Genomic DNA, 23103 nt, shown 5'->3' with positions numbered 1-23103 from the left:
TTTAGGCTATAAGCCTTGGCAATGTCTGTATGGTGCTGACTCTAAAGACACACAGAGTTCATGAGCTGTGGCACCATGACAGCCTCCACCTAGATTTCAGAGAGTATTAAGGACAGTTTGGGGGCCCAGGCAGAGACGTACCACAAAGATAGAACCAGTGCAGAAAGCCCACAGTAGGACAATGCCTAGTGGAGCCTTGGAACAGTGCCAGGGCAGCCCCCAAGACCACAAAACTGTAGAGCTATCACCATGCAGCACTAGCCTGGGAGAGCTGCAGATAGAGACTCCAATCTGTGGGAGCTGCTGGGTGCACTGTGTACAAAGCCATAGGGATACGGTTGCTTGTGGCCGTAGGGGCCCAACTTTCAGCTTAATGAGCCCAGAAGGCAGGACACAGAGTCCAAGAAAATTATTCTGGAGTTCTGAAGTTTAATGCTATTTTCCTTATTGGGATTCAGAATTCACTTGGGGCCTATTACTCCTCTTTTTTTCTTTTTTTTTTTTTTTTGAGATGGAGTCTCACTCTGTTGCCCAGGCTGGAGTGCAGTGGTGCAATCATGGCTCACTGCAACCTCTGCCTCCCCAGTTCAAGCAATTCTAATGCCTCAGCCTCCCGGTTACTCCTTTTTTATTGCCTATATCTTCCTTTTCCAACTGGAATGTCTGTCCTACACCTGGCCATCATTGTATTTCAGAAACATGTAATATGCTAATTTCACAGGCTCATAGCTGAAGAGAAATCTGCCTCAGAATGAATTGTGTCTTGAGTTTCATCCATATCTGATTTAGATGAGACTCTAGATTTTGAACTTTTAAGTTGATGCTTGAATAAGGTAAGACTTTTAGGGTTATTGTGATGCAAAGAATGTATTTTTTATATGAGAAAGACATGAGTTTTAGGGGTCGAGGGTCAGAATGATACAATTTGAATGTGCCCTTCAAAATTCATGTTGATATTTAATTATCTTTGTCATAGTATTAATTGGTGGGACCATTAGCTCCCCATTAGTCCAGGAGAGCTCTGCCCTTATCATGGGAGTGAGTTCTTATTGTGAGAGTAGGTTTTTATAAAACCTGCTTTGTTTGGCCCCCTCTTGCTTGCTTACTTACTTGCTCTTCTACCTTCTGCCATGGAATGATACAGCACAAAGGCCCTCACCAGATGCTGGTGCCATGCTCTTGGACTTCTCAGCCTCCAGAACTATGAAGCAAATACATTTCTCTTCCTTTTAAATTAGCTAGTCTGTGGCATTTTATTATAGAAACATAAAATAAGCTAAGATGATGATCATTTTTTTCATATGCTTATTGGCCACTTGCATATCTTCCTTGAGAAAGAGCCAATTCAGATCTTTTTCTTATCTTTAAATTGGGTTATTTATCTTTTTATTATTGAGTTCTAAGAATTCTTTACTGGATATGAGTTCTTTCTCAGGTATATGATTTGGATATATTTTCTCCCATTTTGTGGGGTGTCTTTCACTTTCCTGATTATAATGTTTCCGGCACAACAGTTTTTAATTTTGATAAAGTTTATGTGGTGGTTAATATTATATGTCAATTTTACTGGGTTGCAGGTTGCCATTATTTGGTCAAACATTATTCTGGGTGTGTCTGTGAGAATGTTTTTGGATGAAGTTTATATTTGAATTGATAAACTGAGTAAAACAGATTGTCCTCCCTAATGTGGGGGGACCTCACTCAATCAGCTGAAGGCCAAACTGAAGCAAAGTGACTGATTCTAAGAGGGGACCACCTCTCCTCCCTGGCTGATTGAGCAATGATGTTGGTCTTTTCCTGTCTTTGCATGTGAATTGGAACATCAGCTTTCTTAAGACTCAAGCTTGCTGGTTTTCAGACTGGAACTTATACCAATGAATCTCCTGGGTCTTCAGCTTGGTGACTGTAGATCTTGAAACTTCTCAGCTTCCATGATTAAGTCAGCCAATTCACTAAAAACAAAAAAAACCTTATTTTTCCTTTTGTTATTTATAATTTTGGTGTCATATCTAACAGGCTTTGCATAACCCACAGTCATGAACATTTATGCCTATTCTTCTAAGAGTTTTATAGTTTTAGCTCTTATAGTATTATGGTAATTTTTGAACTAATTTTTGTGTATACTGTGAGAAATGATTCCAACTTTATTCTTTATATGTAGATATCTAGTTTTACCAGCATCATTGATTCATGAGACTTCTCATTGCCCATTGAATTGTCTTGGCACACTTGTCAAAAATCAATTGACCATAAATATGGGTATTTATTTCTGGACTCTCTATTCTATTCCAAGAACTTATGTGTCTATTGTTATATTACCACACTGTCTTGATGACTATAGCTTTGTAGTAAGTTTGAATTTGGGAAGTGTGAGTGTGAGCATTCAATCTTCCAACACTAAGTGTGATGGTAGTTGTGTTTTTTTGTAGATGCCCTTTAAGTTGAGAAAGGTTTTCTCTATTCCTAGTTTGTGGATACTTTTTATCAAAATGTTGGTTTTGTCAATGCTTTTCCTACATCTGTGGAGATAATCTTGTCCTTTATTCTATTCATGTGGATGGTATAGTACATTAATTAACTCTTGAATGTTTTGTTAACTTTGCATTCTGAGGAAAATCTTGTAAAATTCTGAGTCAGTGTTCTTTTGACACATAATGCTGAAATATATTAATAATGCCAGATAACTTGTTATAACATTGTGGAACCAATTCTTTGATGCTTGGATTTTGGGGGTTTTTCAATCTGAAGACAGGATATGCCTTAATATTCCAACTGTGAATTGAGATTTATCTTCCTACTTGTGTTCTCATTTAATTGTTTTTTTTTTTACTCATGTAGCAATGAATTTTCAACTCAAAATAAAACATGATGAGAATTATAAGCCCCAAAGTTAAAAACAGAAATCATGCAAAAGTTGGCCTACTGCATTAGTTTGCTAAGGCTGCTGTAGCAAAGTACCACAAACTGAGTGGCTTAAACAAAAGAAATGTATTGTCTTACAATTCTGGTGGCCAAAAGTCTGAGATCAAGATGTTAACAGGGTAGGTTGCTTTTCAGGGTTGTGAGAAAGAGTCTGTTCCTTGCCTCTCCCCTATCTGCTGGTGGTTTGCTGGCCTTCTTTGGTATTCTTTGGCTTATAGAAGCTTCACTCTATTATCTGCCTCCAGCTTCACATGGTATTTTCTCTGTCCAAATTCTCCTTTTAATGAGGACACCAGTGGATGTTGGATTAGAGCTCACTTTAGTGAATTTGTTTTAACTTGATTATCTCCATAAAGACTGTCTCCAAATAAGGCCACTTTCTGAGTTCCTCAAGGTTAGGACTTCAACATATGAATTCAACCCAAACAGGTACCCTCTGAGAAGTGAATCAAATTGTTTTCTGTAGCTTCCTGGTAAACCCTTGAAAGCAGCTTTAAAATAACAAACTTAAAAATGATATTTCCATATTCACAGTATTTAATTCTTGTTCATGAAATAAGGTAAAATACTAATTTTTGCATATTTGATATTTTCTGTTTGATACTAGAAACAGTCTGGATAAGAACTAACTGCCATGTGTTCTGACACCCATTGTTCTTTACTATGGTTAGGACAGATAATTCTATGAAGAAAATGCCTATAATAATGGAATTCTAGGGGATGTCAGGTGTCCTACCTGTGGTTTGAGTAAGTAAACTTTTGTTGCATTGGGAGAGAAAGAAAAAGGAAAGGAAAGTGAAAAAGTGGGAGAGACAGAATGAACGAGAGCAGTAGACAAAGTAGAGAAAGAAGAGAAAGAGACAGCAACTCTGATAGATTAATTCTTCACTGGTGATATGACTGTCAGAGACAAATGGTTTAGAATTACCATAGATTTTAAAGTCAGATTCAAACAAAACTCTAATAAGTCTCTGTTCTGCATGGATAAAGCTTTTAAGATGATACAACAGTTTTTCTATTTTACGTTTTAGGGTGCTGTCAGAAGGATTCAAATCTTTTGCATCTATTTCCAAAATTTACATATTCAACTATACTGACATTTACCTAAATGTTTTCTCTTCTTCCGCCCATTAAACAAATCATGTTTGAGCTTTGCAAGTAGAAATCCAAGTTTAGCAATACAAACATAAGCTGAGTAAATACCAAATAATTATTAGACAACTTGTTTGGAAATTTAAAAAACTAGGGCAGTAACTTAATATTCTAATTACGAACAACTACATAACTGAGAGCTTTTTATTGTTCCAATAATGTGTATGTAAACTAATTATATGAGCTAATCTTCTAAATAAGATTAATTGTGATTTATGGAACATTAATTTAAATGGTTGTCCAAAGCCCAATATTCTCCAGAGTCCATTTCTAAAATATAACTCTTTTAAGAAATGAAAATATATGTTAGACTATGTAAATTTACTTAATTTAAAAATTGTAGTTGCTAACTTCTTGAAATGACTTTGAAATAATGTATTCCCAAGCTTTGCTTTTAATAGATACATTAAGAGTTGTTTTTATCTTGTCATTCTTAAGCAATGGCATTACCTGGCTGGTTGTAATAGAAATTATACATTTAGTTAAAAGAAAATCTCTATTGAAAATGACTCTTTCAGAAGTTCACAAAGATCAGAGAGCTAATATCAGTCTTCAGGGCATGAGCATATTGGGAATGCATAAGTGGATAATTTGTAAAACAATGAGTAAATCTAGGATATATACAACATATACATCAAAAAATTATAAACAAATTAAGCTTGTTTTTGAAAATATTCCTCATCCTCACAGATTTTTAGATAGTACAGTTTGAGGCTTCAGGGCAATAACTCAGGGTAATAATAGGTTTATGAACCTTATTATAATTTTTTAAGCTTACAATTTGACTTAAATTTTTAGTGCAATAAATCTTGTAGACCATGAAATTAATTTTTCTTTCGTTTCATTTTTTTTCTTCTTGTAGGCACGGCAGAGTGGCTAGTTAGAAATCAGTGCTTCTTGCTGGAGAATGAAAGATGAAGGAAGATATACGATATTCAATATGTATTAGCTGATTATTTTTCATCTGCATAAGAACACGACGTTGTAAATAGAGCAAAGATGCTTTTCACATATTCTGATGGACTCCAACATTAAGTTTTTAGTGCATATTTATTGTATGCTTATAATATTTTCTTTTATATAACAAGAATTAGCTACTCTAGCATTGACATCTGAATTAAGGATTTTTTGGGGGGCTATTTTTTCCACTAGTTCAGAAATTTGTTTTTCTCTGGCATCATAAACCCAGTTTTCTGAGCTTAGATTTCCATCTCTATATGTTAAAGTCCTGAACTCCAGTGGAACTGTATTTGGAGTTAGTGCCGTTAGAGTGATAATTAAAGTTCAATAACATCATAAGGCTGGGGCCCTAATGTAATATTACTGATGGTCTTAGAAAGGTCCTAGATACGTGTATACACAGAGAAAAAGCCATGTGAGGACACAGTGAGAAGGTGGTGATCTGCAAGCCAGGGAAAGAGGCCTTAGGAGAAACCCAACCTGCTAACAGGTTTTTGTTTATTTGTTTTTGAGATGGAGTCTTGCTCTGTTGTCCAGGCTGGAGTGCAGTGGCATGATCTCCTCTCCACCTCCTGAGTTCAAGGAGATTACAGGCACCTGCCACCATACCTGGCTAATTTTTATATTTTTAGTAGAGATGGAGTTTTACCATGTTCGTCAGGCTGGACTTGAACTCCTGACCTCAAGTGATCCACCCACCTTGGTCTCCCAAAGTGCTGGGATTACAGGCATGAGCCATCACGCTCAGCTGAAACCTGCTAACATCTTGGTCTTGAATTTCTAGCCTCTAGAACTGTGAGAAAATAAATGTCTGTTGTTTAAGCTATCTAGCCTATGGTATTTTATTATGACAGCCTTAGGAAACTAATACAGGGACACTTGAAGAAAGTGACTGTAATGTTCTGGTTATATATATATGCACAGGGTCAACCAGTCTAACCTTTATTAATTGGAATCTTAGAAGGAGGAGGCGACAGAAAACATACTTAAAGAAATATTGGCTGAAATAGTCTAAATATGATGAATAGTATAACCACACAGCTACAAAAAACTCAATGAACCCCCAAGAAACATAAAAACACTCCATCAACTCCCTTATACCAAGGCATATCATATTCAAATTGCTGAAAACTAGTGGTAAAGGGAAAATCCTAAAAGGAGTACAAGCAGAAAAGACACTGTCTATTCAATAGAGCAAAAATAAGAGTTATTAAAGTTTTATCATCAGAAACGATGCAAGGTAGAAGAAAATAAATTGGCATCTTTAAAGCGTTGACAGAAAATTTCAAACTAGAAACCTATATTGAATGAAAATATCCTGCCGGGCGCGGTGGCTCAAGCCTGTAATCCCAGCACTTTGGGAGGCCGAGACGGGCGGATCACGAGGTCAGGAGATCGAGACCATCCTGGCTAACACGGTGAAACCCCGTCTCTACTAAAAAATACAAAAATCTAGCCGGGCGAGGTGGCGGGCGCCTGTAGTCCCAGCTGCTCGGGAGGCTGAGGCAGGAGAATGGCGTAAACCCGGGAGGCGGAGCTTGCAGTGAGCTGAGATCCGGCCACTGCAGTCCAGCCTGGGCAACAGAGCAAGACTCCATCTCAAAAAAAAAAAAAAAAAAAAAAAAAAAAAGAAAATATCCTTCGAAAGTGAAGGCAAATAAAATTATTTTTGAATAAACAAAGCCGAAAGAATTCATTACAGACAAATCTGCACTAAAAGAAATATTAAATTACTGGTTTTTTTAGGTGAAAGAAAAAAAATTGTATCTGGTAGAAATTAGGATCGCCACAGAGAAATAAACAGCACTGAAAGTGATAAATATGCAAGTTAACAAATACTTTTTCTAATTTTAAAATTTCTGTGAAATATAATCAACCATTTAAAGAGTAACAACATATTATGGGGTATAGAATGTATATAGAATTATTATTTTTCTGTACATAGCACAACATTAAAAAATGTATATAGATTTTAATACATGACTAAGGTATGACAACAATAGCATAAAATGTAGAACTGGAGAAATACAAGTATATCGTTGCAAGAGTCTTTCACTATACCTGAGACTAATATAGTATTATTTGAAGTTGAATTGCAATAAACATGCTTATTTAAAACCCTATAGCAACCATTAAAAAATAAAAACAAGGAGATAATTATTAATTAATAAGCCTACAGTGGAGATAAAATGGAATATGAAAACATGGGAGAAAATTTTTACAATCTACTCATCTGACAAAGGTCTAATATCCAGAATTTACATGAAACTTACACATATTTAAGAGAAAAAAGCAAACAACCCCATCGAAAAGTGGGCAAAGAATATGAACAGACACTTCTCAAAAGAAGACAGTTAGACAGCCAACAAACATATAAAAAAGTTCAACAACACTGATTATCAGAGAAATGCAAATCAAAACCACAATGAGATACCATCTCACACCAGTTAGAATGGCAATTATTAAAAAGTTAGGAAACAATAAATGCTGGCAAGACTGTGGAGAAATAGGAACACTTTTACACTTTTCGTGGGAATGTAAATTAGTTCAACCATTGTGGGAGACAGAATGGTGATCCCTCAAGGATCTAGAACCAGAAATACCATTTGACCCAGCAATCCCATTACTAAGTACCCAAAGGATTATAAATTATTCTACTATAAAGACACATGCACATGTATGTTTATTGCAGCACTGTTTACAATAGCAAAGACGTGAAACCAACCCAAAAGCCCATCAATGACAGGCTGGATAAAGAAAATGTGGTCCATATATACCATGGAATACTATGCAACCATAAAAAGGAATGAGATCATGTCCTTTGCAGGGACATAGATGAAGCTGGAAGCCATCATCCTCAGAAAACTAACACAGGAACAGAAAACCAAACACCACATGTTCTCACTCATGAGTGGGAGTTGAACGTTGAGAACACATGGACACAGAGAGGGGAATAGCACACACCAGGGCCTGTTGAGGGGGTGGAAGGTGAAGGGAAGGAACTTAGAGGACAAGTCAGTAGGTACAACAAACCATCTTGGCACACGTATACCTATGTAGCAAGCCTGCACATTCTGCACATGTATCTCGTTTTTTTTAGAAGAAATAAAGAAAAAAATATATGTACATAATAAAAAAGGAAAATATACACAATATCAAATGAAGTTAGAGAAAAAGGAAAAAATGAGTAAAAAAAAGATGAATAAAAGAAAACACAGGCCGGGCGCGGTGGCTCAAGCCTGTAATCCCAGCACTCTGGGAGGCCGAGGCGGGCGGATCACGAGGTCAGGAGATCGAGACCATCCTGGCTAACACGGTGAAACCCCGTCTCTACTAAAAAAAATACAAAAAAAAAAACTAGCCGGGCGAGGTGGCGGGCGCCTGTAGTCCCAGCTATTCGGGAGGCTGAGGCAGGAGAATGGCGTAAACCCGGGAGGCGGAGCTTGCAGTGAGCTGAGATCCGGCCACTGCACTCCAGCCCCGGCGACAGAGCGAGACTCCGTCTCAAAAAAAAAAAAAATAAAAAAAAAAAAAAAATAAAAGAAAACACAAATAACAAAGTAGTAAATATAAATGAAACCATATGAATACTTACATTATATGTAAATCTTCAATACACTCCAATTATAAGATATCAATTATCAGACTAGATGAAGAAAACAAGACCTGATTATATGGAGTCTATGAGAACCTCAGTTTCTATATGAAGACATATATAAATTTAAAGGAAACAGATGAACAAAAGATATGCCACACAAACACTAAGATTAGAAAACCGAAGCATGTGTGTGAATATCACATAAAATAGATTTCAGAGCAAGGAATACTACTAGGCATGAAGAGTGACAGTTTATAATGATAATACATAGATTCATTCATCAAAAAAGACATAAAAATCCTCATAGAATATATATCAATAAGGGAGCTTTAAAATTCATATAGTAATAACTACCAGAAGTGAAAGGAGAAATAGACAAATCCACAATTATAACTGGAGGTTCCAAGGATCTACTTCCACTAGTTGATGGCACAAGAAGGCAGAAAATCAGGAAGGATAGAGAAGACTTCAACTGTTAACTACTATTGACCAAATTAAACTAGTGGACGTTTGTGGAAGACTTCATCCAACAAAATCAAAACACAAATGTTTTTTGAATACACACGAAACATTCACTAATATGCGTCATAAACTGGTTCATAAAGCAGGTGTGAATACATCTTAAGGAACTGAAATTATACATTGTAACATAATGGAAAATAAATGTTTGGTCATTGTCCTCAGTTCCTGGCACATAGCTCCTAAAATCCTTGGAATCTTTAGAATGATAAGAGTGTCTTTAGTATGTCAATGAGATGATTGGTGGTTGGGAACATCTAGATAGTTCCAGGTTGGTGGTGGGTCACCAGAAAGAACAAGGCATGATTAGAGAATTGGAACCTTCAGCTCCATACCATGACATCAGGGAAGGGAGATGGGCTGGAGGTTGAGTTAATCACCAATATTCAATGATTTAACCAATTCATGTCTACGTAATGAAACCTCCACAAAACCCCTAAGTGATGTGGTTTTGAGAGCATCCAGGTTGGTGAACATATCCAGGTGCTGGGATGGTGGTATGCCCAGAGAGGGCATGGAAGCTCTGGGCCACACCCCACACCCTCTATACGTTGTCCTATGCATGTCTTCCATCTTGCCCTTTCTGACTTATATTCTTTACAATAAACTGGTAATACTAAGTAAAGTGTTTTCTTGAAGTCTGTGAGCTGTTCAAATAAATTATCAAATCCAAAGAGGGGTTCATAGGACTCCCTGATTAATAGCTGGCTGCTCAAAAGTATAGGAAGATCAGGATTTCAACTGGTGTCTGAAATGGGGGCAGTCTTGTGGGGTCTGCCTTAACTCTGGGAGTATAAAGTCAGAATTGAATTAAATTGTAGGATACCTAGTTGGTGTCTAGAGTATTGGAGAATTGGTTGGTGTGGGACAGATATTCAGTGTCAGAAGTATTGTGAGTAAAAGAGTTCGTACATATTATCTTCCCTGACTACACAAAATTAAATTAGAAGCCACTAACAGAAGACATCGGGAAAATCCCCAAATATGGAAATTCAGCCCATGGGTTAAATAATAAATCACAAGCAAAATTAGAAAATTTTTTTTAGCGAAAAGAAAAAATATGTATTAAAAATTGTGGCTGATATGGTGACTCATGCCTATAATCCCAGCACTTTGGGAGACGCAGGCAGGAGGATCACTTGAACTCAGGAGTTTGAGACCAGCCTGCACAACGTGACAAAAACCCATCTCTACAAAAAATCCAAAAATTAGCTGCACGTGGTGGTACATGCCTGTAGTCGCAGTTACTAAGGATGTTGAAGTGGGAAAATCACTAGAGCCCAGGATGTTGAGGCTACAGTGAGCTGAGATTGTGCCACTACACCCCAGCCTAGGCAATGGAATAAGATCCTTTCTCAAAAAAAAAAAAAAAAGAAAGAAAAGAAAAAGAAAAAGAAAAATGTGTATTTGGAAAGAAGTTAGAATAGCCAAAAAGCATTTTGAGAAAGAACAACATTGTAGGACTTAACATTATCCAATGTCAAGATTTACTATAGTAATCAAGGCAATGTTGTTCTAACATTAGAATGTAAAAATACATTAATCGAATAGAGTTCAGAAATATGTCAACACACATACACACACACATTTAATCAATTTTCAATGAGGTGCCAAGGAATTAAGGGGGAGGAATAGTCTTCTCAACAAATGGTGCTAGAATAACCAGATATCCATAAGAAAAGAAATGAAACACAACCTTTATATCATACCATACACAAAAATTTACTTGCAACATAAAATATAAAGCTATCAATATAAATAAAGCGAACATTACATATAAAGCTATAAAACTAAAATCATAGGAGAAAAGCTTCCTGGTCTTGGGATAGGCAAAATATTTTACGTAGACCACAAAAATCATGACCTATAGAAGAAAAAATACCTGGCAAATTAACAGGGCTTCATAAAAATGAAATATTTTGTTCTTTGAAGGATAACGTTAAGAAAATAAAAGATAGGCCATGAACTGGGAGAAAATATTTCCAATGCATAGACAGTCATGTGCTGCATAATGACATTTTGATCAGTGGACTGCATATATGATACTGGTCTCATAAGATAATAATGAATCTGAGGCCAGGCGTGGTGGCTCACACCTGTAATCCCAGCACTTTAGGAACCTTAGGCGAGTGGCTCCCAACGTCAGGAGTTCAAGACCAGCCTGGCCAACATAGTGAAACCCTGTCTCTACTAAAGATACAAAAAATTAGCCAGACCTGGTGGTAGGCCACCTGTAGTCCTAGCAACTCAGGAGGCTGAGGGATGAGAATTGCTTGAACCTGGAAGGCGCAGGTTTCAGTGAATTGAGATCATGCTGCTGCACTCCAGCCTGGGCGACAGAGCGAGATTTCGTCTCAAATAAAAATAATAATGATAATAATAATAATAATAATGACAATGAAAAATTACTGTTGCCTAGTGAGATATCATAGCAGTCATAACATCATAGCTCAAGTCATACCTTTATGTTTAGCTGTGTTTAGATAAACAAATCGTTATCATTGAAATATAATTGCTTACAGTATTCAGTACTGTAACATGTTGTACAGGTTTATAGCCTATGAGCAATAAGCTATTCATGTCCTCTGCTCACTTTTTAATGGGAATATTATTATTATTATTTACTGTTGAGTTGCTTGAGTTCCCTGTATATACTGGATACCCTTTGCTATGCAGAAGTTTTTTAGTTTAATATAGTCCCATTTGCCTATTTTGCTTTTGTTGCCTGTGCGTTTGAGGTTTTAGCTATAGTTACCTAGACCAAGTGATTCTCCTATACTTTCTTCTTATAGACTTAAATTTTTGGGGTTTACATTTAAGTATTTAATCCATCTTCAGTAGATTTTTGTGTATGGTGAGAGACGAGAGTAGAGTTTCATTCTTTTGCATATAGATATCCAACTTTCCCAGCACCGTTTATTGAAAAGGATCATTTCCTCAGTATATGTTCTTGGCACTTTTGTTGAAAATCTATTGGCTGTAATTACGTAGGTTTATTTCTGGGTTCTCTATTCTGTTTCATGGGCTCTGTGTCTGTTTTTATACCAATACCATGCTGTTTTGGTTATTATAGTCTTTTATATATTTTGAAGCCAGGTAGTGTGATGCCTTCAGCTTTGTTCTTTATGCTCTGGATTGCTTCGACTATTTGGGCTCTTTTGTGGTTCCATACAAATTTCAGGATTGGTTTTTCTATTTCTATGAAAAATAACGATAAATATAATAATTCCCTTGGGTAGTGTGGTCATTTTAATGATTTTAACTCTTCTGATTCATGAGTATGGCATGTCTTTCCATTTGTTTGTGTTCTCTTCAATTTCTTTCATTAGTATTTTGTAGTTTTCCTTGTAGAAAGTTCTTTCACCTCCTTGGTTAAATTTATTCTCATTACTTTATTTTTACTTTTATAGCTATCATAAATAACATTGCCCTCTTAATTTCTGTTTTTTTGTTTTTTTTTTCTTTTTTTGAGACAGAGATTTGCTCTTGTTGCCCAGGCTGGAGTGCAGTGGCACAATCCTGGCTCACTGGAACCCCCACCTCTCAGGTTCAGGCAATTCTCCTGCCTCAGGCTCCTGAGTAGCAGGGATTACAGGCACCCGCCACCAGGCCTGACTAATTTTTTGTATTTTTAGTAAAGACAGGGTTTCACTATTTTGGCCAGGCTAGTCTCAAACTCCTGACCTCAGGTCAATCCACCCGCCTTGACCTCCCAAAGTGCTGGGATTACAGGCGTGAGTCACTGCACCCAGCCTGCCTTCTTAATTTCTTTCTCAGTCAGTTCATTACTTGTGTATAGAAATACTGATTTTTGTATGTTGATTTTGTATCCTGAAAACTTATTAAGTTTATGTGTTAGGTCTAAGAGTTTTTTGGTTAGATCTTTAGTTTTTTCTAGATAAAAGATTATGTCAGCTGCAAAAAGGGACAATTTGAGTTTATTGTTTACTATGACTGATGGTATTGTGTAGTGATAGTGTTTAAATCCTTTTACAGACAATTGTTTAATATTGTTTGGTGGTTTTCCATACTGGTAGCATTTGAGTCCTTTCTCTTGCTCTTTTCATGTTTGCTCTGTGATGGGTTTTTAACTTTTGTGTGTTTTCACAATTATAGATATTGTATTTTTGTTTACAGGTGTAGAACTCCCTTAAGCATTTTTTATAGGACAGGTCTAGTGGTAATGAATTCCTACAGCATTTGCTTTTTTGGGAAAGAAAGATTTTATTTCTCCTTCATTCATAAATGATAACTTTGCTGGGTATAGTATCCTTGACTGACAGCTTTTTTTTTTTTCTCTTTCAGCACTTTGAATACAACACACCATTTTCTCCTGGCTTGTAAGGTTTCTGCCGAGAAATCTGCTGTTAGTCTGATGGGAGTTTCCTTATAAGTAAGTAGATAACTTTCTCTTACTGTTTTTAGAAATCTCTTGTCTTTGACTATGATGTGCCAGGTCTTGAATAAGATCTTTTTGAATTGTATCTGGAGATCTCTGAGCTTCTTGTATCTGGATATCCAATTTTTTTGCTAGACTTAGAAAGTTTTCAGCTATTAACACATTAAATAATTTTTTCCATCCTCTGTGTTTCCTTTTTGCCTTCTTGGACACTGGAAATTTGAACATTTGCTTATTTTATGGTACCCCATATCTCCTATAGGCTTTGTTCATTTTTTTTAGTTTTTAAAATTTTTATCTGACTATGCTATTTCAGAAGACCTGTCTTCAAGTTCTGAAATGTTTTCTTCTGCTTGATTTACCCTATTATTGGAACTTTGAATGTATTTTGTATATTATTTAATGAATTCTTCAGTTCCAATTTTTTTCTAGTTTTTAAAAATAATACATATCTTTTGGGTAATTTTATCATTCATTTCCTGAATTATTTTTCTTATTTCTTTGTATTGTTTTTCTGAATTATCTTGGATTTCACTAAGCTTCTCTAATATTATTTTGAATTCTTCTGGGATTTCAAAATTGTTTTTGATTGGGTACTGTTGCTGAAGAATTATTGTGTTCCTTTGGAGGCGTTATATTTCCTTGTTTTAAAAATATTTCCTGTGTCCCTACATTGACATCTGCACATTTGGTGTAACAGTTGCGTCTTTCAATTTTCTGATTTTGCTATCATAGGGCAGGACTTTTTTCCTGAAGATATATCTCTGGTGTTGATTGGGTAGGGTACTTGGCTTTGATTCTGGATATGTGGAGTGATGTAGTCTCCATATAATTTATAATTTCTTAGTTGTAAAAAGCATCAATAATGTCTGTAATTTCCTCAGTGGCTTAGAGTGCAGTGGTTAGTGGAGGCTGCGGTGAAGTTTTGCTGGGGACTTGGACACCAGGTGGGCCTCTCCTTGGGCCCCAGTGGTGGTAGCAGTAGGCCACACATTCTTGTCTTTGGGTCCAAGTGTGTTGTATACTGCCACTAGTGTTCCAAGTTCAAACTGATTCTTGTTCCTCAAGGAGACTTACTTGGGTGCCAGTGGTATCAGGCATGGGCTAGGTGAGTGGGCAAGTTCTTGGACCGCTAGACAGCAGGCGTGGTCTTGGTGATGTTAGTAGCAGTGGCAGGATAATTATCTGGCTCCCAGGCAATTTGCGCTGGTGTTGGTGGTGACTCTGATGGGCTGGGTGAGTCAATTCCCAGACTTGGTGGTGTGTGTGGGTGGATGCCAGCTGTGGTGGTAGCAGCAAGTTGGGTGGGACAAACTTCAGACCTTCAAAAGGAATGCTCAGGTGCTAATGGTGATGGATTGATCTGTGTGGTCCCCAGGCCCCTGAATGGTGTGCTTAGGCACTGGAAAATCAAACCTGGGCCAGGAAGATTGTTCTTAAGCCCTATGATGGTGTGTGCACGCACTGACTGTGGTAGTCAGGGGGAGATCTCCAGGTCCCTAGAGAAATGCTTGGGTTGAGTGGCAGTGATTGTATTCTAGTCCTGCTGCTTGCAAGTCTGGGACTGCTTTCAGTGGCAGCAGCTTATTTAGGTGCATGGGGAATACTTGTTTTTCTCTTGTTTTTTCAATGTGGTCGTAGGCCACAGTGGCAGTTGCTGCTGGTAGGGGAGTATTTCCTTGGGACATGTAAAATGCACAGTTGCTTTGCTGCGGGGGCAGCATGGAATTGCCAATGGCTCACTTCAGCCATGGCCGTGGCTGCAGGTCGGGAATGTCAATGGAGCTCCAGCAATGTGGAGATGCAGTAACTATTGGGCTTTTTATCCAGGATGTAGTCTGGTGGGGGTTGGGCTCTCAATAGGGTGTCTTACTGTAGCTGCTTAGGGCTCAGGGGTGTGTGAGACTCAGCAGGAGTTCCCTTTCAGGAACAATGCCTTCATGCAGGCTCCAGGCAGCTCCCTAGGTAAGTTTTGGGCCTGCTAGTATCTAGAAACTCTCCTATGACTAGGATTACAGGAGTCTGTGGTAGGAATGTGGATCACTGAGGGCCACTCACTCTTTATCTGCATTAAGGAGCTTCCCTAGGTTCTTAGCAGATCCCAGATGATCAGGCTGCCTTGCTTCCTTCTCCTTCCTTGCTTTAGGTGTTTCTAGTCACTTCTCTGGAACAGATATTTGAGTACCAAATAAACAGATCAAATAAACAGGTATTTGAGTACCACTATATGTCATCTCTTATTCTTTGTCCGTGTCTATGTTTTTCTCTTTTGTGTAAGCATATCTAAGATTACCACTATATATATATTATATATGCATGTGTGTGTATATATATTATATATGCATATATATGTAATATATGTGTATATATATTATATATGCATGTGTATATATATTATATATGCATGTATATACACACATGCATATATACACACACACACACACACATATACACACACACACACACACATTTTTTTTTTTTTTGGACAGTCTTGCTCTGTCACCCAAGCTGGAGTGCAATGGCATAATCTTGGCTCACTGAAACCTCTGCCTTCTGGGTTCAAGCAATTCTCCTGCCTCAGCCTCCCAAGTAGCTGGGATTACAAGTGCCCACCACCACACCTGCCTAATTTTTTTGCATTTCTAGTAGAGACAGGTTTTCACCATGTTGACCAGTCTGGTTTCAGACTCCTGACCTCAAGTGATCCACCTGCTTTGGTCTCCCAAAGTGTTAGGATTATAGGATGAGCCACCATGTCCGGCCTCCGGCTTCATATTCTTTATCTTATATTTTAACACAGGAATCCTTTAGGGGTTTAATTATGCTGTTTTTAAAAAATCTTTCTAATGTCTCTTTTTTATGTTGTTTCTAGTAGTAAGCTTATTATATATATTTATGGGGCCTTTATCTAGTGTAGTGCTAATAAACTGGTTCCCATTATAAAAAGCCAAATTTGTTTGCCAATTTCTATGGTATAAATGTTCCCATGATAGTCAATTTTGATACTGTCTGCCAGTTAGTATTGCTAGTTTGACATCACTGAATGTGAAGTTGAAAAGAGGTGCACACAATTGGCTTTCTCAGGTAAGTCTGCATGAGACAGCTCCAGCCCACCACAACCTTTATCTGTAGAAATCCTACTACATTAAGATTGAGAATCAATTATTTATAGGGAATTTGCCTTTGCTTTTGTTGAGCACCTGGAACTGTTCCCAATGTCAGGCCACTTTATATTAATTTCTTAACTTTTTTGGAGCATGTAGATAGTTTTGAGTTGGATCCACAAATTTATTTGAGGAATGCTTCTTTTTTGTTGTTATGTTTTTATTTTTTAAATTGACAGTAATAACTATAATTGCATATATTTATAGGTTAAAATGTTATATTTTGATATGTGTATACATTGTGGGAGGACTGCTTCTGTTAACAGATTCTCAGAGGAGATGTTCTTTTTGTATTTTCCTTCACTCAAGGCCAAAAATAGTTCCCAGTTATATCCTTTAGCAAGGCTGATATTTTTCTATTCGGTCTCCCTTTCAGAGTGTAACCCTTTAGGCTCTTGGCTTTGTTCAGCATTTCAACTTCAATTCCATATTTTGTGAAGGCCTAAGACTTTCAGCTATTAAAATCCAAGTCTCTTGCTATTTGGAGGTCAGCCAACGCCCTTGGGGTGGCTGCCAGCTTTAGCGCCTGCTTACTAGTCTAGATTCATTCTGGGATCCTTCACTTCTGAATACTTTCTTATTCTCTTGTGAGCTTAACTATGCATTTAAAATAATTTTGAAAAAAATGTTTATCCAGTGTTTTAAAGTGTTTTGTAATGGAAAGGTTTTGAGGATATGTAGACTATAATATTTCTAGAAGCAGAGTTTCCATTTTAAATTTCTAAAACTCTAAGCACCTTTTCTGGTTATCTCTGCGTAACAAATATTACAAACGTAGGGTTTGTAAGAACAATCAATTAATTATGTTTATGATCTGTGGGTTAAGAATTTGGAGAGGGCTCAGCTGAGTAATTCTTCTGCTCTATATGGTATCAGCTGGTTCACTTGTGTTTTTCAGCTGGAGGCTTGCCTGGTTTGGAGGGTCCAAGAGGGTTTCACTCACATTTCTGGTGCCTTGGCAGGGACAGCTGAAAGTCTGATCTCAGATGATTTGTTCTATCTATCTATAGTCTCACAGCCCACCTTTATGATCTCTCCAGCAGAATCATTGTATTTCTTAACATCATCACTCAGGGCTCAAAAAGTAAATGCTCCAAGAGTCAGAAGTGGAAACTACCAATTTCTAGGTCTAAAGGTCTGCACATTGTCACCTTTCTCATATTCTATTAGTCAAAACAGTCCTTGAGCCCAGATTGAAGAGGAGGCGGCAATATAGAGATCACCTAGTCTTACATTTTCCCTCAAAAGATGAAGAAGCCAGGATGTAGAGAAATCAAATAAATTGCTACAATCACACTGTGGCTAGTGTCATGCTTTGGATCCAGTAAATAATAGCCCAGTTTCTGCAAATGAAATGTCCAACTGGAATAGACCCAGGAATCATTGCTACAGATGCTGGTAGGGAATCCAGAATATAGAACAGGTAACGATAACCAGAAAGTAAGCCAGCAGATAACAGGTGGTGGTTTTACACATTAGTTGGTCTGCAGTTCACTGTTTAATAACTAGGTATCCCCACAGGGGAATAAAAAATTGGTGATATTCAGAAATCCAAGAGACAATTAATAAAACAGATATTGAGGACCACTATACTGCAGGGACTGAAGCACTAGTGAGACGAGGGAAGACACAATGCAGTTCCTGGCCTTGCAGGGCTTAGGAGTTGGGCAAGCAGAGGGCGAGCAACCAGAAAGTCTACTAACAGGGAATAAGGCCCTAGCTACTGGTTACTTAGACAAGCAAGCAGAGTTCTAGTTCTAAAAGTGCCGGAATACTGAGATATTTTCCAAGATGAGGACGTGAGTGCAAAGGCCAAGGTAGAGATCTCGTTCTGATTAAAGGATGTTTATCAGATATTAGGGGAAAAAAAGCATTAGCACATTTATTGAAACTGGATAGATGGACATAAAGATGAGTATGCTGAGTTTTGGAGTTTATGGCTAAAGATCTTTAAATTTTTTAGGATTTTCTCAGAGGCTCACCTAAACAGAAATGAAGAGATTGAAAACGTAACCAGTAGTTTATTATTGAAAATATAGAAGATGACTAAAGAAAGTGAATCATAGATACTGATGAGCAGCAGCAAATGATAAAAGGTAACCGAATGGGTAGGCAAAGAAATTAAGTTGTCCCAGCTAGTAAATGGGTGATTCATAAGTATAATATATAGTAATGTAAATAGTAAAATTGGACTCTGTGTTTCAGAAGTTATAAAGTTAATAGCCTATAGAGGCTAGGCAGCAAACATAAATTAGGATGCAGGCTGTTCTGGACTAAATTGTGCTCCCTGAAAATTCACCCCCTTAACCCCCCATGTGGCTGTTTTGAAAATAGTATCTTTAAGAGGTAACTCAGGTGAAAAAAGTTATAAGAATGGGACCCTAACCTGATAAGACCAATAGCCTTATAGAATAAGGAAGAGAGACAGAGAGAGAGAGAGATAGATATCTACATATAAAAAGAAGAAAGGTGATATGAAGACACAGCAAGAAGGTGGCAGTCTGCAAGCCAGGAAGAGAGCCCTCAACAGAAACTGAGCTTGTCAGCACCTTGACTGTGAACTTCTAGGCTCCACAGTTGTGAGAAAATAATACCTATTTTTTTTAAGACACCCAGACTTTTGTATGTTATTATGGCAGCCCAAGGAGACTAATACATGGACCAAATTTAGTATAACAGGGCAAGCAGTAGAGAATACAATTGGGATTGGTGGACAGAGTCTTGAAGTAGAGCACAAAAGCCTCTTCCAAAAGGAGCAGATGCTACTGAGCTCCAGTGAATTGAGGTTGAGCTTGGTGGGAGGGAATAGGGAAATATACGCAAAGAAATGTGGTGGTAGACATTGATAGCTTCTTCTAGGTTAGGCAGGGCTCTGAAAGATTATCCTCAAACTGCTATCCAAGGTCCTCATTTGCCTTAGGCCAAAGTGTTTTTTAAAATGAATGGAGCTGATATACATGAAGTTCAGTGTAGGGCGAGGCGGGTAGTTGAGACAGTAATCCTTTCAAATTTGCAGATCACCTGGGGTGGATGGTGGCTCATGGCCCTCAGTGGGTTCCTCACATGCCTCTCTCCCTCATAACCTGCCAGAATTGATAATTTTCGAAGCCCTGGGGTCAAAGCCTACTCTAGGATTCCTAGCTCAAACCAATTTAAAATATTGTGTGGTTTTGAGTAGATAGTTCTCCAAAGAAGATATACAAATGACCAAAGAGCACATGAAAAGATATTCAACATCACTAATCAGTAGGGAAGTACAAATCAAAATCACAATGAGATACCATCTCATATTCATTATCATGGCCATTATATATGTAAAAAAGAAAATAACAAGTGATGGTGAAGGTGTAGAGAAATTTTAACTTTTGTGGTCTGTTGGTGAAAATATAAAATGGTATAATTGCTATGGAAAATAATATGGCAGTTCTTCTAAAAATCAAAACTAGAATTACCATATGATCAAGCAATTTTACTTCTGGGTATAAATCCCAAATAATTAAAACCAGATTCTCAAGGAGATATTTGTACAACTATGTTCATAGCAGTATTATTCCTAACAGCCGACAGGTGGAAACCACTCAACTTTCTTTTTTTGGGCATATGAAAATCCATTACTACTGTGTTTTCACCATTAAAATTTATGATCTTGATCTTTACTTCTTGCCTTTGTATAGGGCCAAAAGAGACATACTGGCTACTTTGACAACCTTAAAGCAGACTCCAGGAATATCACCAACAGCATGACTTTTGCGACCAAATTCAGCAACCAGAACTTCATCGTTTTCCTGAATTAAGTTCAAGCAACCGTCGTTGGGTACAAAGGCTGTGATTTTCTTGCCATTCTTGATCAGCTGGACCCTGACACATTTCCTAATGGCAGAATTTGGCTGTTTGGCTTCAACTCCTACTTTTTCCAGCACGATTCCTTTTGCACGAGAAGCACTTCCAAAAGGGTTGGCCTTCAGGGCTGTACCCAAATGGACTTTCTTGTACTGTTTATCATGCCACTTCTGGTCTCATCGGTGACTACAGAGCTTCCTAGCAGTATGAAGTCCATGACACTTGCACATCCTATCGGAGTGACGGGCCTGAGCCAGAGAGAAGCAGCCGGAAGCCACTCAACTTTCTATCAGCAGATGGATGGTTAAATGAAATGTAGTATATACATATAGCACATTTATATATATAAAACCGTTATTTCGCCGTAAAAAGAAAGGAAATTCTGACACATGCTGCAACATGAAATGAACCTTGAGGACATTAAGCTAAGTGGAATAAACCACTCACAAAAAGATAAATACTCTATAGTTCTGCTTGTATAAGGTACCTAGAGCAGTGAAATTCATAGAGACTAAAAGTGAAATGGTAGTTGCCAGGGACTGGGGTGAGGAGGAGAAAATGAGGAATTTTTAAATGGATATAGAGTTTCAGTTTCGTAAGATAAAAAGTTCTGGTGATGGCTGCACAGCAATATGAATGTGCTTAATACCACTGAACTGTACTCTTACAAATGATTAAGATGGCCAGGCACCATGGCTTACGCTTATAATCTCAGCACTTTGGGAGGCCAAAGGAGATGGATCACTTGAGGTCAGGAGTTCGAGACCAGCCTGGCCAACATGGTGAAAGCCTGTCTCTATTAAAAATGCAAAAATTAGCTGGGCATGGTGGCAGGTGCCTATAATCCCAGCTATTTGGGAGACTGAGACATGAGAATCTCTTGAACCTTGGAGGTGGAGGGTACAATGAGCTGAGATCACGCCACTGCACTCCAGCCTGGACAACAGAGTGAGACTCTGTCTCAAAAATAAAATAAAATAATAAAATAAAAAATAATTAAGGGGTAAATTTTGTGTTACATGTACTTTGTCATTATTAAACAATTATTTTGCAGGCTAACACCACATGAACCAAACATTTTGATGAGCTGGAACAGCCTACGAGTTGCCAACTTACAGCCTTCAGGATTTAGCAATAGCTGAAATAGCCAATATAGGACCAATAGTAATGACTGAATTCAGCACAATGATCTTGAAGTAATGAATAAATTCAGCATTATGAATTTGTTTTTAAAGATGTTTGGGTATTACTCAGGCAAAAAAGTTACTTCCCATTGAGGTTCAATGTTGAAATCTTATTTGAATTTGTATGTTGTTAAGCTTTGATATAACAATAGCATGACTGGCAAGGGGAAGAGGTATATCATAAAACAAAGAAGAGCTTGTTGCTCAGATAAGGAATGAAAATAAATTTGAAAGCTTTAAGAGCAAGGTAGGAATTTGTAGAGTTAACAAAAAAGAAATGAATATATGAAAATATGTAGGTTCTTATTGCTAGAAAATAAAAAAATAGAAGAAACAATTTTAAAAATCTGGTCATTCACTATATGCCTGTATATATTATTTATACACATATATTTATATTTTGTGTGTATATAAATTATACAGATGGTCTTTCATACATACTCTAGATGGGTAACCCAGTGGTGAAACAAAATTTCTGTACATGAGAAGTTTGGAAACTGAGCTGAGGTTTCCTATTATTTCCCAGTGGACTAGTAGAGAGTAGCTTCTTTCTCCTTTTACCAACAATCTCCAAGAAAATGGGAGTGTTTGAAAGCCTCCACTTTTATAGAGTGTTCCAGTATAGCCATTCTAATGCCAATACTCTCAAAGTGAAAGTGAATTAAAATTGTCAAACCAAACTATCCATCAGATAAGTGCTTATATAACCACAGAAATCTAGAACAAATTAATTTGACTTCAAATGCTTCCTAGAATGCAGTCTAAAAACAAAAGAAACTGCCTAAGCATGTGAACTTTGGTAGCTATTTTTTGTTTGGATTAAATTTTAAATTGTTGCTTTAGAATTTTTGTTTTTTATATTGTTGGTAAAGCAAGTAAGTAATTTGTTTCATTGCAAGTCAACAATTTCAGTGGAAGAAAAAGGAGATGTAATAACTGAATCAATAGTTTAAATAGGAAAGCTGCAGTGTTGGAAAGATTAATATAAATTGTGGTGTTCCATGGCTGGAAAACATTGGTTATAGCCCTGTGCACTGACAAGGTCCAGGGCAAGGTCATTCTGTGATCTACTCTAGTGTTCAAGAGCACAGGACCTCTTAGAAAATGGTTGATTCCGTATATGGGCTGGAAAGTACAATGTGAAACTCTACTATCAGGTTGTGCCAGGAAGCAGGGAAGCTTTTGAAGATTAATGGTGTTATGTCAAAAGACCACAGAAACCAATTTAAGGTGTGCTTGAGACAATTCGAGCACCAAAAGGAGGATAATAGTTTTGGTCAGTTGACACACTGTAAATCTGAAAAACTATTAGTTCATAATAATGTGCAAAAGAGAAAAAAAATAAACGAAGTGTTGAGTCTTGTT

At 37.3% G+C, this 23103-nt stretch overlaps 1 pseudogene; it reads right to left on the bottom strand.

Moving 5' to 3' along the window:
• Positions 1 to 20352: 20352 nt before the first annotated feature.
• LOC139362228 (small ribosomal subunit protein uS12-like) lies at positions 20353 to 20822 on the bottom strand (annotated as a pseudogene).
• Between the last annotated feature and the right edge of the window lie 2281 nt (positions 20823 to 23103).

This window comes from Macaca nemestrina, chromosome 3, assembly GCF_043159975.1.
Source record: "Macaca nemestrina isolate mMacNem1 chromosome 3, mMacNem.hap1, whole genome shotgun sequence".
NCBI classification, from domain to species: domain Eukaryota; kingdom Metazoa; phylum Chordata; class Mammalia; order Primates; family Cercopithecidae; genus Macaca; species Macaca nemestrina.
Note: the sequence above shows the minus strand (reverse complement) of the source record. Positions and strands in the feature narration are given on the sequence as shown.